The sequence below is a fragment of the Bacillus rossius genome, chromosome 1, assembly GCF_032445375.1.
Source record: "Bacillus rossius redtenbacheri isolate Brsri chromosome 1, Brsri_v3, whole genome shotgun sequence".
Classification (NCBI taxonomy): Eukaryota; Metazoa; Arthropoda; class Insecta; order Phasmatodea; family Bacillidae; genus Bacillus; species Bacillus rossius.
Genome location: NC_086330.1, coordinates 334,521,467 through 334,534,841, shown reverse-complemented (window position 1 = coordinate 334,534,841; position 13,375 = coordinate 334,521,467). Strand labels below are relative to the sequence as shown.

At 46.1% G+C, this 13,375-nt stretch overlaps 2 protein-coding genes across 13 annotated transcripts in view; one reads left to right on the top strand and one right to left on the bottom strand.

Annotated features, from left to right (window-relative positions):
* LOC134528075 (zinc finger matrin-type protein 4-like) overlaps nucleotides 1-7,779 on the bottom strand; it is a 70,625-nt gene extending 62,846 nt beyond the window's left edge. For 6 of the 8 annotated variants that reach the window (XM_063361309.1, XM_063361313.1, XM_063361320.1 and 3 more), the window contains exon 1: nucleotides 7,725-7,779. The gene's annotated coding sequence lies outside the window, so the exon portion shown is untranslated. Of the gene's footprint in view, nucleotides 1-7,644 lie in introns of all 8 variants that reach the window. The other 2 variants (XM_063361310.1, XM_063361322.1) reach the window with 2 other exon arrangements.
* Nucleotides 7,780-9,193: 1,414 nt separating this feature from the next.
* Nucleotides 9,194-13,375, top strand: part of LOC134528071 (putative uncharacterized protein DDB_G0271606) — a 38,671-nt gene continuing 34,489 nt past the window's right edge. For 2 of the 5 annotated variants that reach the window (XM_063361292.1, XM_063361296.1), the window contains exon 1: nucleotides 9,194-9,456. The gene's annotated coding sequence lies outside the window, so the exon portion shown is untranslated. The other 3 variants (XM_063361295.1, XM_063361294.1, XM_063361293.1) reach the window with 3 other exon arrangements.

Here is a 13,375-nt window from a genome sequence, read left to right as displayed (position 1 = left end):
CTCCTATCAGGTGTGGTGTCTGCGCCTGTGAACAGCCTTGTTCTCATTTTTCGATGCATTTGTCGCTGTGGGGTCATTGGCTCATTGAGGCCATTATCATCCAGGTGACACGGGTGCTGGGATGGCCGGCGGGGCTGTTCGTTAGCCTCGTCGTTCGGCTCGATCACATGGACAGTGAAGTGGGCATCCTCCAGGGATGCCAGGTGGCCCCAGGCACCCCGGGTCAGTGACACAGGTGCATCGGGTTCAGTCTCATACGGTTCGGTCACGACTGGTGGTGTACTTGGTGCCTCGTCTGCATCGAATGTCGTTTCATCCGCCGAGACATCAGTGATAATTACTCGTGGTAATCGTTTGCGTCTGAACCGTTGGCGTGAGACTTGCCCACCGTTCTGGTCCTCGTCCCCCTCACCCTCAGGGGTGGTCGGATCGTCCAGTTCTCTCCTGGGTGCTGGGTGTTCTGGTGGAGTCAGTGTTACAGGCGATTCTGGGAGCCTGTCTCCCGGGAGTTTGGCAAGGCGCAGGTCATCACGATGAATCTTCTTCACCCGCCGTCCACCTAGGCGCACGAGGTATGTGGTCTGGCCCAGGCGTCTCTGTACTGTGTAGGGGCCTCCCCAGCGGGGGGCCAATCCTGCGCAGTAATTACGTGGTGTGGCCGACAGGGGATGGACACGCACAAACACTTGATCTCCTGCTTGTACGGTGGGTGGCATGTGGTTCGTCGTTGGTGTTATTTCCATCGCGTAGACTTTTTGCCGTTGGCGTGCTTCTTCGTGTGTGGCTGTGCGGCGGCGGTCTCGCTCTTCCGGTCCTTCTGTCGGGTGTGGTACTCCATGCGTGGCCCATTCACCGGGCAGGGGTAGATTGTGTCCCTGAACCATCTCGGCGGGTGTTCTACCAGTTGCCGCATTCACCCGACGGCGCGTGCAGAACAGGGCATCTAAAATGTGCCTGTCCCACTGCGCATGGTCTGAGCTGAGGCGTATGCGCATCTGTGCCTTCAGCTCCTGGTTGCGGCGTTCGGTGGGGTTTGCCCGCGGGTGGTATGCAGGTGTGGTGTGGTGCTGTATTTGGTGGTCGTTGCACCAGGTCCTCCACTGTCGGCCCAAGAACTGGCTGCCATTGTCGGAGAGGGCTGACTGCGGGTAGCCCCAGCGCGGCAAGAACTCTTGTGCCAGGATCTTGGTGATGGTGGCAGCTCGCACATTTCGACAGGGATAGGCCTCCGTCCACCGGGTGAACAGGTCAGTTACTACAAGCAAGAACCTGTTCCCCCTCGGTGTTCGTGGATATGGGCCCATCACATCCAGTGCTATTGTCTGGAAGGCTGTGGTGGGTTCCCGTGGCCGCTGCTGCTCCTCCCCATCTCGCCGTCTTGCCTTCCGTGATTGACAGACTTGACATTCGCGCACGTACTCGCGTATATCGCTGGCGACTCCGGGCCAGTGGTAATATTGGCAAACAGCCCGCTTCGTCTGATCGGTGCCGGGATGGCCGGCTAGGTCGTGGTCATGGTAGAACCGTAGTACAGCTTCCCGGGCTTCAGGTGGTACGTACGTCTTCCAGTCCACTTGGTGTCCAGGTGTACGGCACCACACTGTCCCGTCTCGTACACACCAGGTGTCATGTTCCCCCATCGTCGCCTGTTGGTGCCGTCGATTGGCCTTTGGTGACGTCCCTTGGGCTTCCAAAACTCGGCGGTGGACGTCGGCTGCTGTACTCGGTGGTACGTTGTCTTCCTGGGCATCGGCTGTAATCCGCGTGCATGTTGCATCTGGTTGGGCTTGCCTGTTTTGGTGGCTGGGTGGCAGCATATACTCCCAGTCTTCATGGTCGGCTAGCTCGCTGTTCTCGTCTGGCTCGCGAGACAGAAGGTCGGGCAGCTGGTTGTCTGTTCCAGGGACATGTTCGACTTCAAAGTCAAACGATTGCAGGAACAATGCCCACCGGATCAGCTTGCCCTTCCTTCCCTGCATGGTGTGCAGCCAGGTCAGGCACCTGTTGTCGGTGCGGAGCGTGAATGGTTTTCCTTCCAGGTGCGGGCGGTACTTCTTCACGGCCCACACGACAGCCAGGCACTCCTGCTCGTTACTGTGGTAACGACACTCTGCCGAGCCGAACTTCGTACTCGCATAGTCAATGACTTGTCGGTCTCCATTTTGGTCCAGATGGAACAGCACAGCTCCCACTCCTAGGGCACTGGCATCGGTTTTCAGGTACAGGCGGCGCTCTGGGTCCACCCGTGCCAATGTGTGGCAGCTCGTGAATGCGGCCTTGATGTGGTCAAAGGCATTTTGTGCGATCGCATCCCACCTGTAGCGCAACTGTGGTGATAAAAGGTCTGTGAGTGGAACAATGATACTTGAAAAGTTGGGTATATAGCTCCTTAACCAGTTAACAAGTCCCACGAAACGTTGTAGCTGTTTGCGGGTCTTCGGCACCTCAGCCTCCGCGATTTTCTGCAGGTGGACTGGTTGTGGGCTGTTGCCTGCCGCATCCACCAAGTGCCCTAAGAACTCGACTTTGAGTGCCCCGACATGACACTTGGCTGGGGCTGCTGTTAGGTGATGTGTCGCGAGCCGCTCGAGGACGAGGGCAAGGTGGCGGATGTGGTCCTCCCATGTCTCGGAAAACACAATGACATCATCGAGGTAGGCTATGGCAATCTGTCCCACATACCCCTCTAGCACCCGCGTCATCATCTCCTGGAAGGTGGCTGGTGCGCACTTTAAGCCGAATGGCATGGCCCTGAATTGGAAGCGCCGCCCATCTGGTGTTGTAAAAGCAGTTTTACCTCGGTCCCCAGGCCGTATGGGCACCTGCCAATAGCCAGCCTTAAGGTCAAGCGTGCTGAACACTTTGGCTCGTCCTAAGCCTGCGATGGCGGCCTCAACACTGATCTGGGGCGGAGGTGAGCTGATGGTGATGGCATTCAGGGGCCGGAAGTCCACACAAAAACGCAGCGAGCCGTCCTTTTTCGGGGCCAACACCACAAATGAATTATAATGGCTATTGGAGGGCTCGATGACGCCATCCTGTAACATTTCTGATACCTGCTCTCTGATGGCGCTCTGCTCTCGGAAGCCATATCCCCTGGGTGGTTCATGAATGGGTTGATCATGCATGGTTGGGATCCGATGCTCTGCCACTGTGGTGCGTTGCAGGGGGTTGGCAAGTGCAAACACATCCTGCCTCTCTTGCAGCACCTTTTCCACAGCTGCCTGATACTGCGGGGGTACATCGTGACGCAGTTGCGCCAGTGTAAGCGGTTCGCCAGGTGGTTCGGGTGCGAGCCCCGTGGCATACACTGTGTATCGCTCCCGGGTTCCCACGTGGACTCGTGCAGCCTTCAGCTCCACCACAGCATCATGCTCTGCCAGCCAGGGCTGTCCTAATACGAGGTCTTCATGCAGATCCTCCACAACAAGGGCAAGAACTGTGGTCGACATTTCCCGAAGGTTTACCTGGAGTTCGGCTTGGCCCACTGTCATCCCTGGCCGTGTAGTGGTCGCGAGGCGCAGCTCGGCACGGTAGGGTTGGAGTGCTCCCGGGGGTACCAGGCTTGGGGCGACAAACACATGGCTCGCACCTGTGTCGACCAGTGCCGCCGTCGGCTGGCCATTCACCTCCACCGGGATGCGCAGCAGGTGGTCGTGTGGCCGGAACAGTTGGCCCAGCGTTGGTGTGGTACCTGGCATCATCCTGATAGGTGGTGGTGCAGGTGGCATTGAGGGCATTGGTCCTGTGGCCAGTGATGCCGTTGGTAAGGATGGTGCCAGTAGCACTGCTGGTGGTGTGGCTGGTGGCGCCAAGAGTGAGGTTGCAGCAGGTGGTGCCCTGGCTGAGGTCATGGCAGGTGGTGCCGAGGAGGGAGTTGCGGCAGGTGGTGCCGAGGAGGGAGTTGCGGCAGGTGGTGCCGAGGAGGGAGTTGCGGCAGGTGGTGCCGAGGAGGGAGTTGCAGCAGGTGGTGCCGAGGAGGGAGTTGCAGCAGGTGGTGCCGAGGAGGGAGTTGCAGCAGGTGGTGCCGAGGAGGGAGTTGCGGCAGGTGGTGCCGAGGAGGGAGTTGCGGCAGGTGGTGCCGAGGAGGGAGTTGCGGCAGGTGGTGCCGAGAAGGGAGTTGCGGCAGGTGGTGCCGAGGAGGGAGTTGCGGCAGGTGGTGCCGAGGAGGGAGTTGCGGCAGGTGGTGCCGAGGAGGGAGTTGCGGCAGGTGGTGCCGAGGAGGGAGTTGCGGCAGGTGGTGCCGAGAAGGGAGTTGCGGCAGGTGGTGCCGAGGAGGGAGTTGCGGCAGGTGGTGCCGAGGAGGGAGTTGCGGCAGGTGGTGCTGAGAAGGGAGTTGCGGCAGGTGGTGCCGAGGAGGGAGTTGCGGCAGGTGGTGCCGTGAAGGTTGTGGCAGATGGCGCCATTCTCGCGGGGGGTGGGCCCCTCAGTCCCGCACCCCCGGTGGTCCATTTCCCGACTGTGGCACGGTCTGCTGCTGGCGTGGTGGTGGGGGAAGTGGGCATTCACTGTGCCAGTGATATGCTCCAGTGGCGCAACCCCGTTGGCACTGAGGTGGCCGCTCATGGTTGCGTTGCGACTGGTTGTCCCGGCGGCCTGGCTGCGTGGTGCTCTGGCGTGACGCCAGTGCATCCTCGATGGCCCGCTGCCGCCTGGGTGATGGTTGAGGCTCACTCGGCCTGGCTTGGTGGTTGGTCACTGGTGCGCCCGGTAACGCTAGGCTGTGGTACCCCCGTTCTGTCATTGATGGGTTTCGGTGCCACACCATCTGGAGGTTTCTTTCAGTGGCCACTGCCTGTTGCACATAGTCTTCTACCGAGGTGTGTCGGTAGCAGCGGAGGAAGGGCTGAAGCTCATCACGCAGCAGGGTGGTGACAGTCGGCAGCGCTGCCGTTGGTTCTGTGTTCGGCATGATCCGCCGAAACAGCTGCAGTTTGTGGGCGACAAACTGCTCCACTGGTTCCCCGTCTCGCTGTTGTCTCCCGTAGAATTGGGAGGTACACTGTACCACCGTCTCTCCTGTGTCAAAACGCTGCATGAACTTGGTGGTGAACTCCAGCCACAGCATTCCGAACTGGCCCCAGAGGCTCCACCAGTGACGTGCCACGCCCCGCAGCTGCTCACTCGCACGTTCTGCCCATTCATCAGGTGGTATTCCCGCCCTCGCTAGGCGCACCTCGCATTGTCGTAGAAACTCGCCCGGGTTCTCCTGCGGCAGTCCACTGAACTCCGGTAGTGTTGCTCTACCCGTGTTCGTCACCATTCGCGGTGCCCCCCATGTGGCGCTCAGGTCGGTCAGCGATGTGTGTTCCCATGCCTGCCTTGACTTCTGCTCACGCTGTGCGCAGTTTGCACACTCTGTTGTTTCTATTTTATCTGATGGGTTCCCCGTGGCGGTGTGCGTGATTGGTGCTATGGTCACTAGGGCAGGCGGTGTAGTTGGTGGTAGCCCCGCTTCATCCTTCCCTGGCCACACAGGATTCGATTGTATTTCCCATGTGGACTTTACTGTTTCCCGCTTGATCGGGAATTTTAAGGTGTCGGGTGCGCATCGGCATGTGTTATGCCACGGTAGTGTCCCTGTTAATAGGTCCATGCCCCTAGGTAGGTAGCAGTTTGCACAGACTGTGGTTGAAATGTGTGGTAACATTTTACCTGTGAGCAATTGTGTTGTTGTCACTGGTAGGTGTCAGTTGATTTGGTGTAGCTAATATAATTTAGAAGGATTAGATCACGTAAAAATTTTTACCAATATAAAATAAATTCACACATAATGTCCGGTGATGTTTGGTGTAGTCGGGATGAGGACTCGTGCGCGCGCACAAGAGGGAGGGGTGGTGCGGTAGGCCGCTGCCCGGACGACCGCACAAAGAGTAGAGCGATAACTTCGGCTGGTGGGAGAAGCAGGGTGGGCCGTAAAGGAGTGGTCGGGGTATGACGCGGGGGGAGGGGTGTGGGCAGCTGCCCGGACGGTCGCACAAAGAGAAGAGCGTTAGCTCCGGCTGTCGGAAGGGGGAGGTCGGTCTCGCTCCTTTGGAATGTCCAGAAGTGAAAGGGAGGGGGCCCTTTGTCCGCTGTCCTGGTCGCGCCTGCCTGTCTAACCCCAATTCCTTCACACGCACGAGACGGCCGTTTCACGCTCACTGGTTTCCTTGGTGTAGGCGGATCGCGGAAAAACACTGGAATTATTCATTTTTGCCCCACGTTGGGCGCCAAATGCCATCACCCGGGGTCTAGAACTCGATACCCGGGGTGAGCCTAGTAGTTACTGGTGTCTCTGTTGAGGTGTTTGTTCTCCGGGAGGGCGCCAGGCTAGTCTTAAAGCGTCTAGCCGTTGTTGTGGTGGGTCGTCGGCCCCAGCGTGCACTACTAAGCTCCTAGGCTATATGGTGTCTGAACACAATGAACACACGCACGTAATTACTTGACGGTTTTTGAACGAAGGGGAAACGCGGGGAACGGCACGTCCGTCCTAGTTGATGACCCGTTGTCGACTGCCGTTGACCGCGGCCGGCCTAGGAGGGGGGGCGGCAGCGTCAGCCTGCATAGGCTAGGCTAGGGGTGCGGTATCACAGCGGGGTAAGGTACTGGCGGGGTGGAGACCGGGCTTCATTGTCACAGGCGGTACGACGTCAGTACATACTAAAATGGCTAACTATTTTGAAATTGTGTACGAGGCAAGAAAAATCAATTAATATTATTTTGTGATTTGTAATCTTTCAATCTGTAATTATAGCTGGTGCGATGAATTGGATACACTAAAATAAATGTTATAATCAGGAAAAAGTGTTCATAATGTTAGGGAAAAAGTTACTAACAAATGATAAGTAAAATAATGTATGTGAATTTGTTATATTGTTGACATGTGTTAGTGAAAATGAAATTCATACCTAATTAGCAAATATTTAGCAAAGACCTATAATGTATTGTTATTATAAATTGTTAGCTATTGTTAGTAGCTAGTGGAGTGTAAATAACAGAATATATTTGAGTGGGTTTAATAATTAAAAACTGTAACCAATACTAACAGGTACATACTAAAATAAAATAAGTTTTTTTTTTTTTTATATTTTTGACCAAGACCAATCAAACAGAAAGAAAATTAAATAACAGTTAAACTTCATACTGAAGTTTTTTTTATATAACTATTTATATATAACGTGCAACTATAAAATTAACCAACGGTAAAAAAAAATTAAATTTGAATTAGAAAAGGCTACTGGAAATTAAAGACGTGACTCCCAGCACCATTGTTGTTTATTTAGGGACTTTTTCGTGACTTTCGTGACCAGTCCTCAGTTTCCTTTCTAAGTTTTATGTCGAGACATAAAGCCACCTTAAATTATCATTTACATTCGCATACCAGAAAAACATCATTTGTAAAAAAAATACAAAAATTAAGCGTACAACAATTAAAATTCGCATTAAAACTTAATAAGTATTTATCCCACTGGGTGTTCTAAAATAATAACTAGTCTCCATTATAACCCGTTGAAATTGTTCAACTTTTCAAAGGATATTTATAGATATCTAAAATTGTTTAAAATAATTTTTCGTTTTGTAAACAACGTAAGCCTTAATATTAACAAAATATAAAACAAACAACTTTTTCATTGCACATAAAGAGATTTCAAGTTTAAGTACTTAATAATTTTTAATCCCTGCAAATTCTTACGACTTCTTAATAGCCGCCACAAATTTTATTTGATTGAACACGAACTCACTTGATTTCAAAAGTTCCACAAATAATCATAAAACAACTACGACCATAGAGAAGAGGCCACAAGAGATAAGTAGTATACACATGAAATATCAACGCAGAGTGTATAGAATTAAATCAAGGTCATTAGATATCTAATGACCTTGGAATTAAATAGATTTTTTTTAATGCTTTTATTTATTTTCGAACTATTCAAAAAAGGAGAATACAGACTGCGGCTCCAAGATGATGTTGCAGTAAACTAACCCACGTGTTGATAGGGGGTAGATTCATCTGTATAATTACATTGTTTTAAGGGGAAAAAAACTAGTTTTTATTAGCATACAGCATGCACAGCATGCATATGTTGATAAGACCCCAAAACATAGACTGAAGTTTGGCATTTTCATTGTAGGAACAGTTTTAAGACTGTATTTTATGAAAATGACTGCTTACATAAGAATATTCTTATTAATTCTTACTTATCAACCTAAGTACCGTTTCCTCTAGATTTATAGGTGATAGATGGCGAGATAAAAATTTGACTTCATCTAAGTCACTGCATGCTTTTTCTGTCAAGACGACGATGAGAGGGTGACCTTCGTTCTCATTAATGGGACCAACGAGATCGACAGGGCACGACCCACACACTTTGTGATCGATGCGGTCAACACACGATAACCTCCAGGCGCCTTTCCCACGTGTGTGTCCCTCCCAATCAAATTCAGGGGAGATTAATGGTAGGTACCATCCACAAATGGGAGACTACTGGGTAACACCCAGCATTACCAGGGCACCATCTCAGATGCCTGCCATTGCTCAGTGATGAGGCTGCACCTGGCCCAAAACTCTGCCACCAACCACCTCCTCTAAGGCTTCGAACCCTCCAGAGTACTTGTGGTGCACCCCAGGGAAAAGTACATTGAGGAATGCTTGTGACATGGGGCGTCGATGGGCATAACAAACTTGGGAAAGTGGAGAGCATTTTATGACACACGTTAGTGCTCCCTCTGTTCGCAAAAACCGTTAAGCAGCTCTTCGTTGCATCACAGGGGTGTGTCAGAGATGCAAATGGCGTGAACGAATGTAGTGCTGCATGCGGTGAATAAGCTACCTGTGATCTTCAGTGATTTGGGATAGTGAACGAAGGAGGCAGGTAGAAAAGCTGGTTATACTGTTCAAGATGATCAAGAGGGAGAAGGGCCGATGAAATTTGGGAAACAGATTGCGCAGAGGATTCACTGGATTAGACGTGGAGGAGAACAGAATGGGGGATGTACTTATTGTTGGTGTGGTCTGGGCAGGAGTGGAATGGTCTTGAGGAATCGAGAGTGATAAGAACTAAGTTTAAATTTGCAAGAGCGTGAAGGAATATTCTCTCCCATTTTGCACCGTAAGATAAAGCTCAATGGCACAATTTTTACAATGCTCTATGTTCTTTTAGAGACATATACTTCATAGAGTTTTGTATAGTTTTTGCTCCTGTATCCATGGTCAAATATTTGTTTGTTGTTTTTGTATTTTTTTGTAATATGACACAAGGAGTAAACGAGTTCAAATTTTTATTGTGCATTTATTGTATTGGTTTTGTACTAGCGTAGGATAACTCGTAGGATACAGTGGCAAATATGGGTTGTTTTCGTTTTGTGGAATGCTAACGTGAGATTTATAACATTATTTGCAAAATGCGCATTTTGTACTTTTCAACAGCAAATTAATGTATTTCAGTATATTCTTGATTTCGTTTAAGTTCTTTAGTAAGTAAGAGATTAATGATTTTTGATTTACTTTCCGATAGTCTCTTTGGTTAAAAGAGCGGAGTCGTGACTTTTTCTTATAAAATAAATTACAAAATAGGTACTCGTTTTCATCACTACTGATGTCACTTGATTATTCCCGTAAAGGGCATTTTTAAATTCCTAGTTGATGATCAAAATCTCGGTTCTAAACAATGAACCAGTATTCATTGATGATGTACATAATCCCGGTCCTTGGGAAATAAGGCTAATTTAACCAAAGAGAAAATTTGATTAGGTTAGGTCATTTACAAAAATATGTTAAAAATTAAAAAAAATATAATTATTTTATTTGATTTTACATTGGTAATATAGCTGACTTTCATAACTATCCTTTCATTATTACAGTAGAACTCCTCATATCCGACCTTCCCACAACCGACTCCTCCGGATATCCGACCTAGTCTCCGTGGTTGGCAAGCCTGTTCAGACTTGAAAAAGTGACGCATCTACATGTCTTCGTGTCGCAAACTGTCAGTTCAGCCGTGATTGTTGGTGCAGAATGTGCTCCTACTATAATCTTGTACTGTTCTGTGTTTTTTTTTTAAACGTAACGTAATGTATTGTGGGTAGAAAAAGTGGAGGGACACTTCTGCAAAATCAAGATTTGGCAAAACTGAAACAAAAATACATTACTGAATTCTTTAAATAAGGTATGCTTACATTGTATTCATCTTCTCATTTATAATTTAACAAAAGTAAATGTTTGAAATTTATACAGCAACATTTTTACAAATAAAGCTGTATTACTGTACATATAGCTGGGAAAGGTGTTTTTTTTTGCTCCTACGGATATCCGACCTTTTGGCCGTTCCGACCATGGCCCGGTCCCGTCATGGTCGGATATGTGAGGTTCTACTGTATTTATTTTGCCTTAATTCTTAGTAACCCCTGTTATGTGAAGGCTCTTTTGACATACTAAATTAAACATCTACAACAGTATTAATGTGTAAGCCTACATGATTTTTCGGTAATAATTTAAAGGTAATGGTTCCATATCACATATCCAAGTTCATCACTTGATCCTGTATGATTGATCCTGTGGTACATGATGCTTGCTGTTTTAATTTAGTACGTTGATAAATCCTGCACATTACCAAAATATTACAATACAAACAAAGTTAGTAAGTAAAAATTTGTTCATTTTTAGATTTTTATTTGATCTGATAATATGATCATAATTCATTGTTACATCACAATTTTTGTTGTATCCATGATCTTTCAAAGTATCTAAATTATAACAACAAGCATCATGTACCACAGGATGGATGTATTAAGAATAGTGCCATTAGGATCAAGGGATAGACTTGGATACGCAATACAAAACTTTTACCAAATTAAAACAGCAAGCATCATGTACCACAGGATAAATGTATACAGCATCATACCATCAGGATCGAATACATATTACATTTTTACTACTTGAATATGTTATATATTGAAAAAATCAAAACAATATAACAAAACACAAAAACCACAAGCAATAAAAACAATAATCTACTTGGGAGGGTAAAATTTCATATTGTAACTTTCTTTTCTGTAAAAAAAAAATTCTGTAAATGGTGTTTTTCTGTACTACACACATTCTTGTTTTACCTCTTTAAAAACAGCATTATTAAATTTCTGCTGGTTTCTAATCAATTACCATTTGTAGGTTACATTACAAAGCTTGTGAATTGATGCAGCTGTTGCCATTTTGTGCTTCAGTTGTAGTGCTGATACTGTGATTCTCCATATATAATGTGTATTTTTGGATTTGGATTTTTTAACGCATTGGAAGGTAAATAAAACAATTTTAAAAAAATATGAGAGAGTCTACTGTGCATCCAAACCAAAGCATGAACCTTTGACAGGGATGTTTTTTAAAAGTACGAAGGTATGGAGCGCCTAATATTTAGGTAACCTGATGTTATATACTCCTTATCATAACTCTTTTTTTTACGTAAGATTAGGTACATACTGTCACACGTAACAAGTCGGTGCTTCACGCCGCCTCCATACTGCTAAAACAATCCCTGTCAAAGGTTGCTTGGGTTTGGGTGCACAGTAGGGATTCACAGTTTTTTTTTTTTTTTTACCTTCCACTACTTTACATAATCCATATACAAAATATACTTGTACTTACATATTGAGAGCAACAGGATCAGTTAGCTACAATAAAGCACAATGGCGACGTGCAAATCTGCACAGGCTACCTAATGTAACCTTTAAATGGTAATCTATTGGAAAATAATAGAAATTTAGAAACATTGTTTTCATGATAAATAGAGGAACATCTCTAATGATGGAAAAATCATTTTCATAATTTTATTATTTTATTCACGGAAAAGCAGCGACATTATAATTTTATCTTTCGGAGGCACATAAAGAGTTTTCTCTCAAGCGGTTTTTAGTTACTTAGTTAATGACAAAACATTCACATCGCAAGGTAACATAAAACAGTTTAATTGCAATTCCCCATTGTAAATAATTTCAATGATAAAAGAATGTAAATAATACCATGTTTAATTTTTTTCTTTATTTTGCAACAGCCTCGACTGCACTGTTACCATATAAAAAAAGATAGATATATATATTTTATGAATTCTGACATTTCAATTGATCCTGTAAATGGACATTACAATATTTTAAGTAGTTAACTGTTTAATGATTGTTTGGGTTAGGTTAGCAACATTTGGAATACTGTAAAATAGTTTGGATGGTTGGTTAGGTTAGTCTAGCTACATTTAAAATTCTGAAAAATTGTTAAGGCCTGGACACAATCAACTAAGTTTTTACACATGAATACTCATAATGATGAGCTTTTATACAACACAAAAAAAGCACAGTGGCATAGCTGCAAGGGATATAAACTTAACCTCATTCCTTTTATTATTATGGTGGTTTTAGCCTTCAAGATACAATAGCTTCTGGTGTAGTTGGTAGTGTGTAATTCTAAGGAAACATATTATTTATAGAATAAAACTCATAATAGCTTAGGAATTCCAAATTTTAATGCAGAATTATATTTTTTTCTAGTTTAGAAAGTGCACAGTGAATTTCATAGCGTAACTCCAAGGTGGGAACGTAAAAAAAAAGGACAAAAAATATTTAGCACAATCTAGTCAGCACACAAATATTCTTATTTATTTAATAAAGTTCTTAAATGATGACATACTACGATGTTCAGAGCACAGTTTTAGCACCTACAGTATTAAGCAAGACTTAAACCTTGGGTGAACTGGATCTAATACTAATACTAGGTATTCTAATACCAGGCTTTTGTAAATGCTTATTGTCGTGTGATAGTAGCTAGTCAGATTGAATTACTGTTGAGTTACAAGTTAGACAGGGATAAAAGGGAAAACTGAAGCGAATTGTCTAGAATAAGCATATATTGGAACCCTGAACTGGGTTTAAAATGTAGTTAAATCAACCTAATCAACCATTCTCACAATATTACAGCATTTTTTTTTTCTAACAGGATCGGCAGATAAAATGGATGTTTATCAGAAATATATTTAGCATATCTCAATGCATAATCACTAGAAAAATATTCAGAAATTAAATAAATTCTTTTTTCACATTTAATTGATTTTTATTGTTATGGATTCGCCCCTTTTGTAAACTTTTACTCCGAAACTTTCATAAGTTTTCGTTCAAGCCCATAACAAGGCAATTGCTGTTGCTTGGATCTCCTGTTTCTGAACAGATGAAATGCAACAGGCCATACACTGCCATCCTGTTGATATCCACCAGGACTTCTCCCCAGAGAGCCTGATGAGGCTCCACACCCTTCAGTTCTCTTCGTAACCTGACTCTTATGTGCACCCTTGAGTATCATGCAATTCAAACAGTGTGCCAGCCAACCTGAGGGTTGGCAGAAGTGCTAGTACAGCGT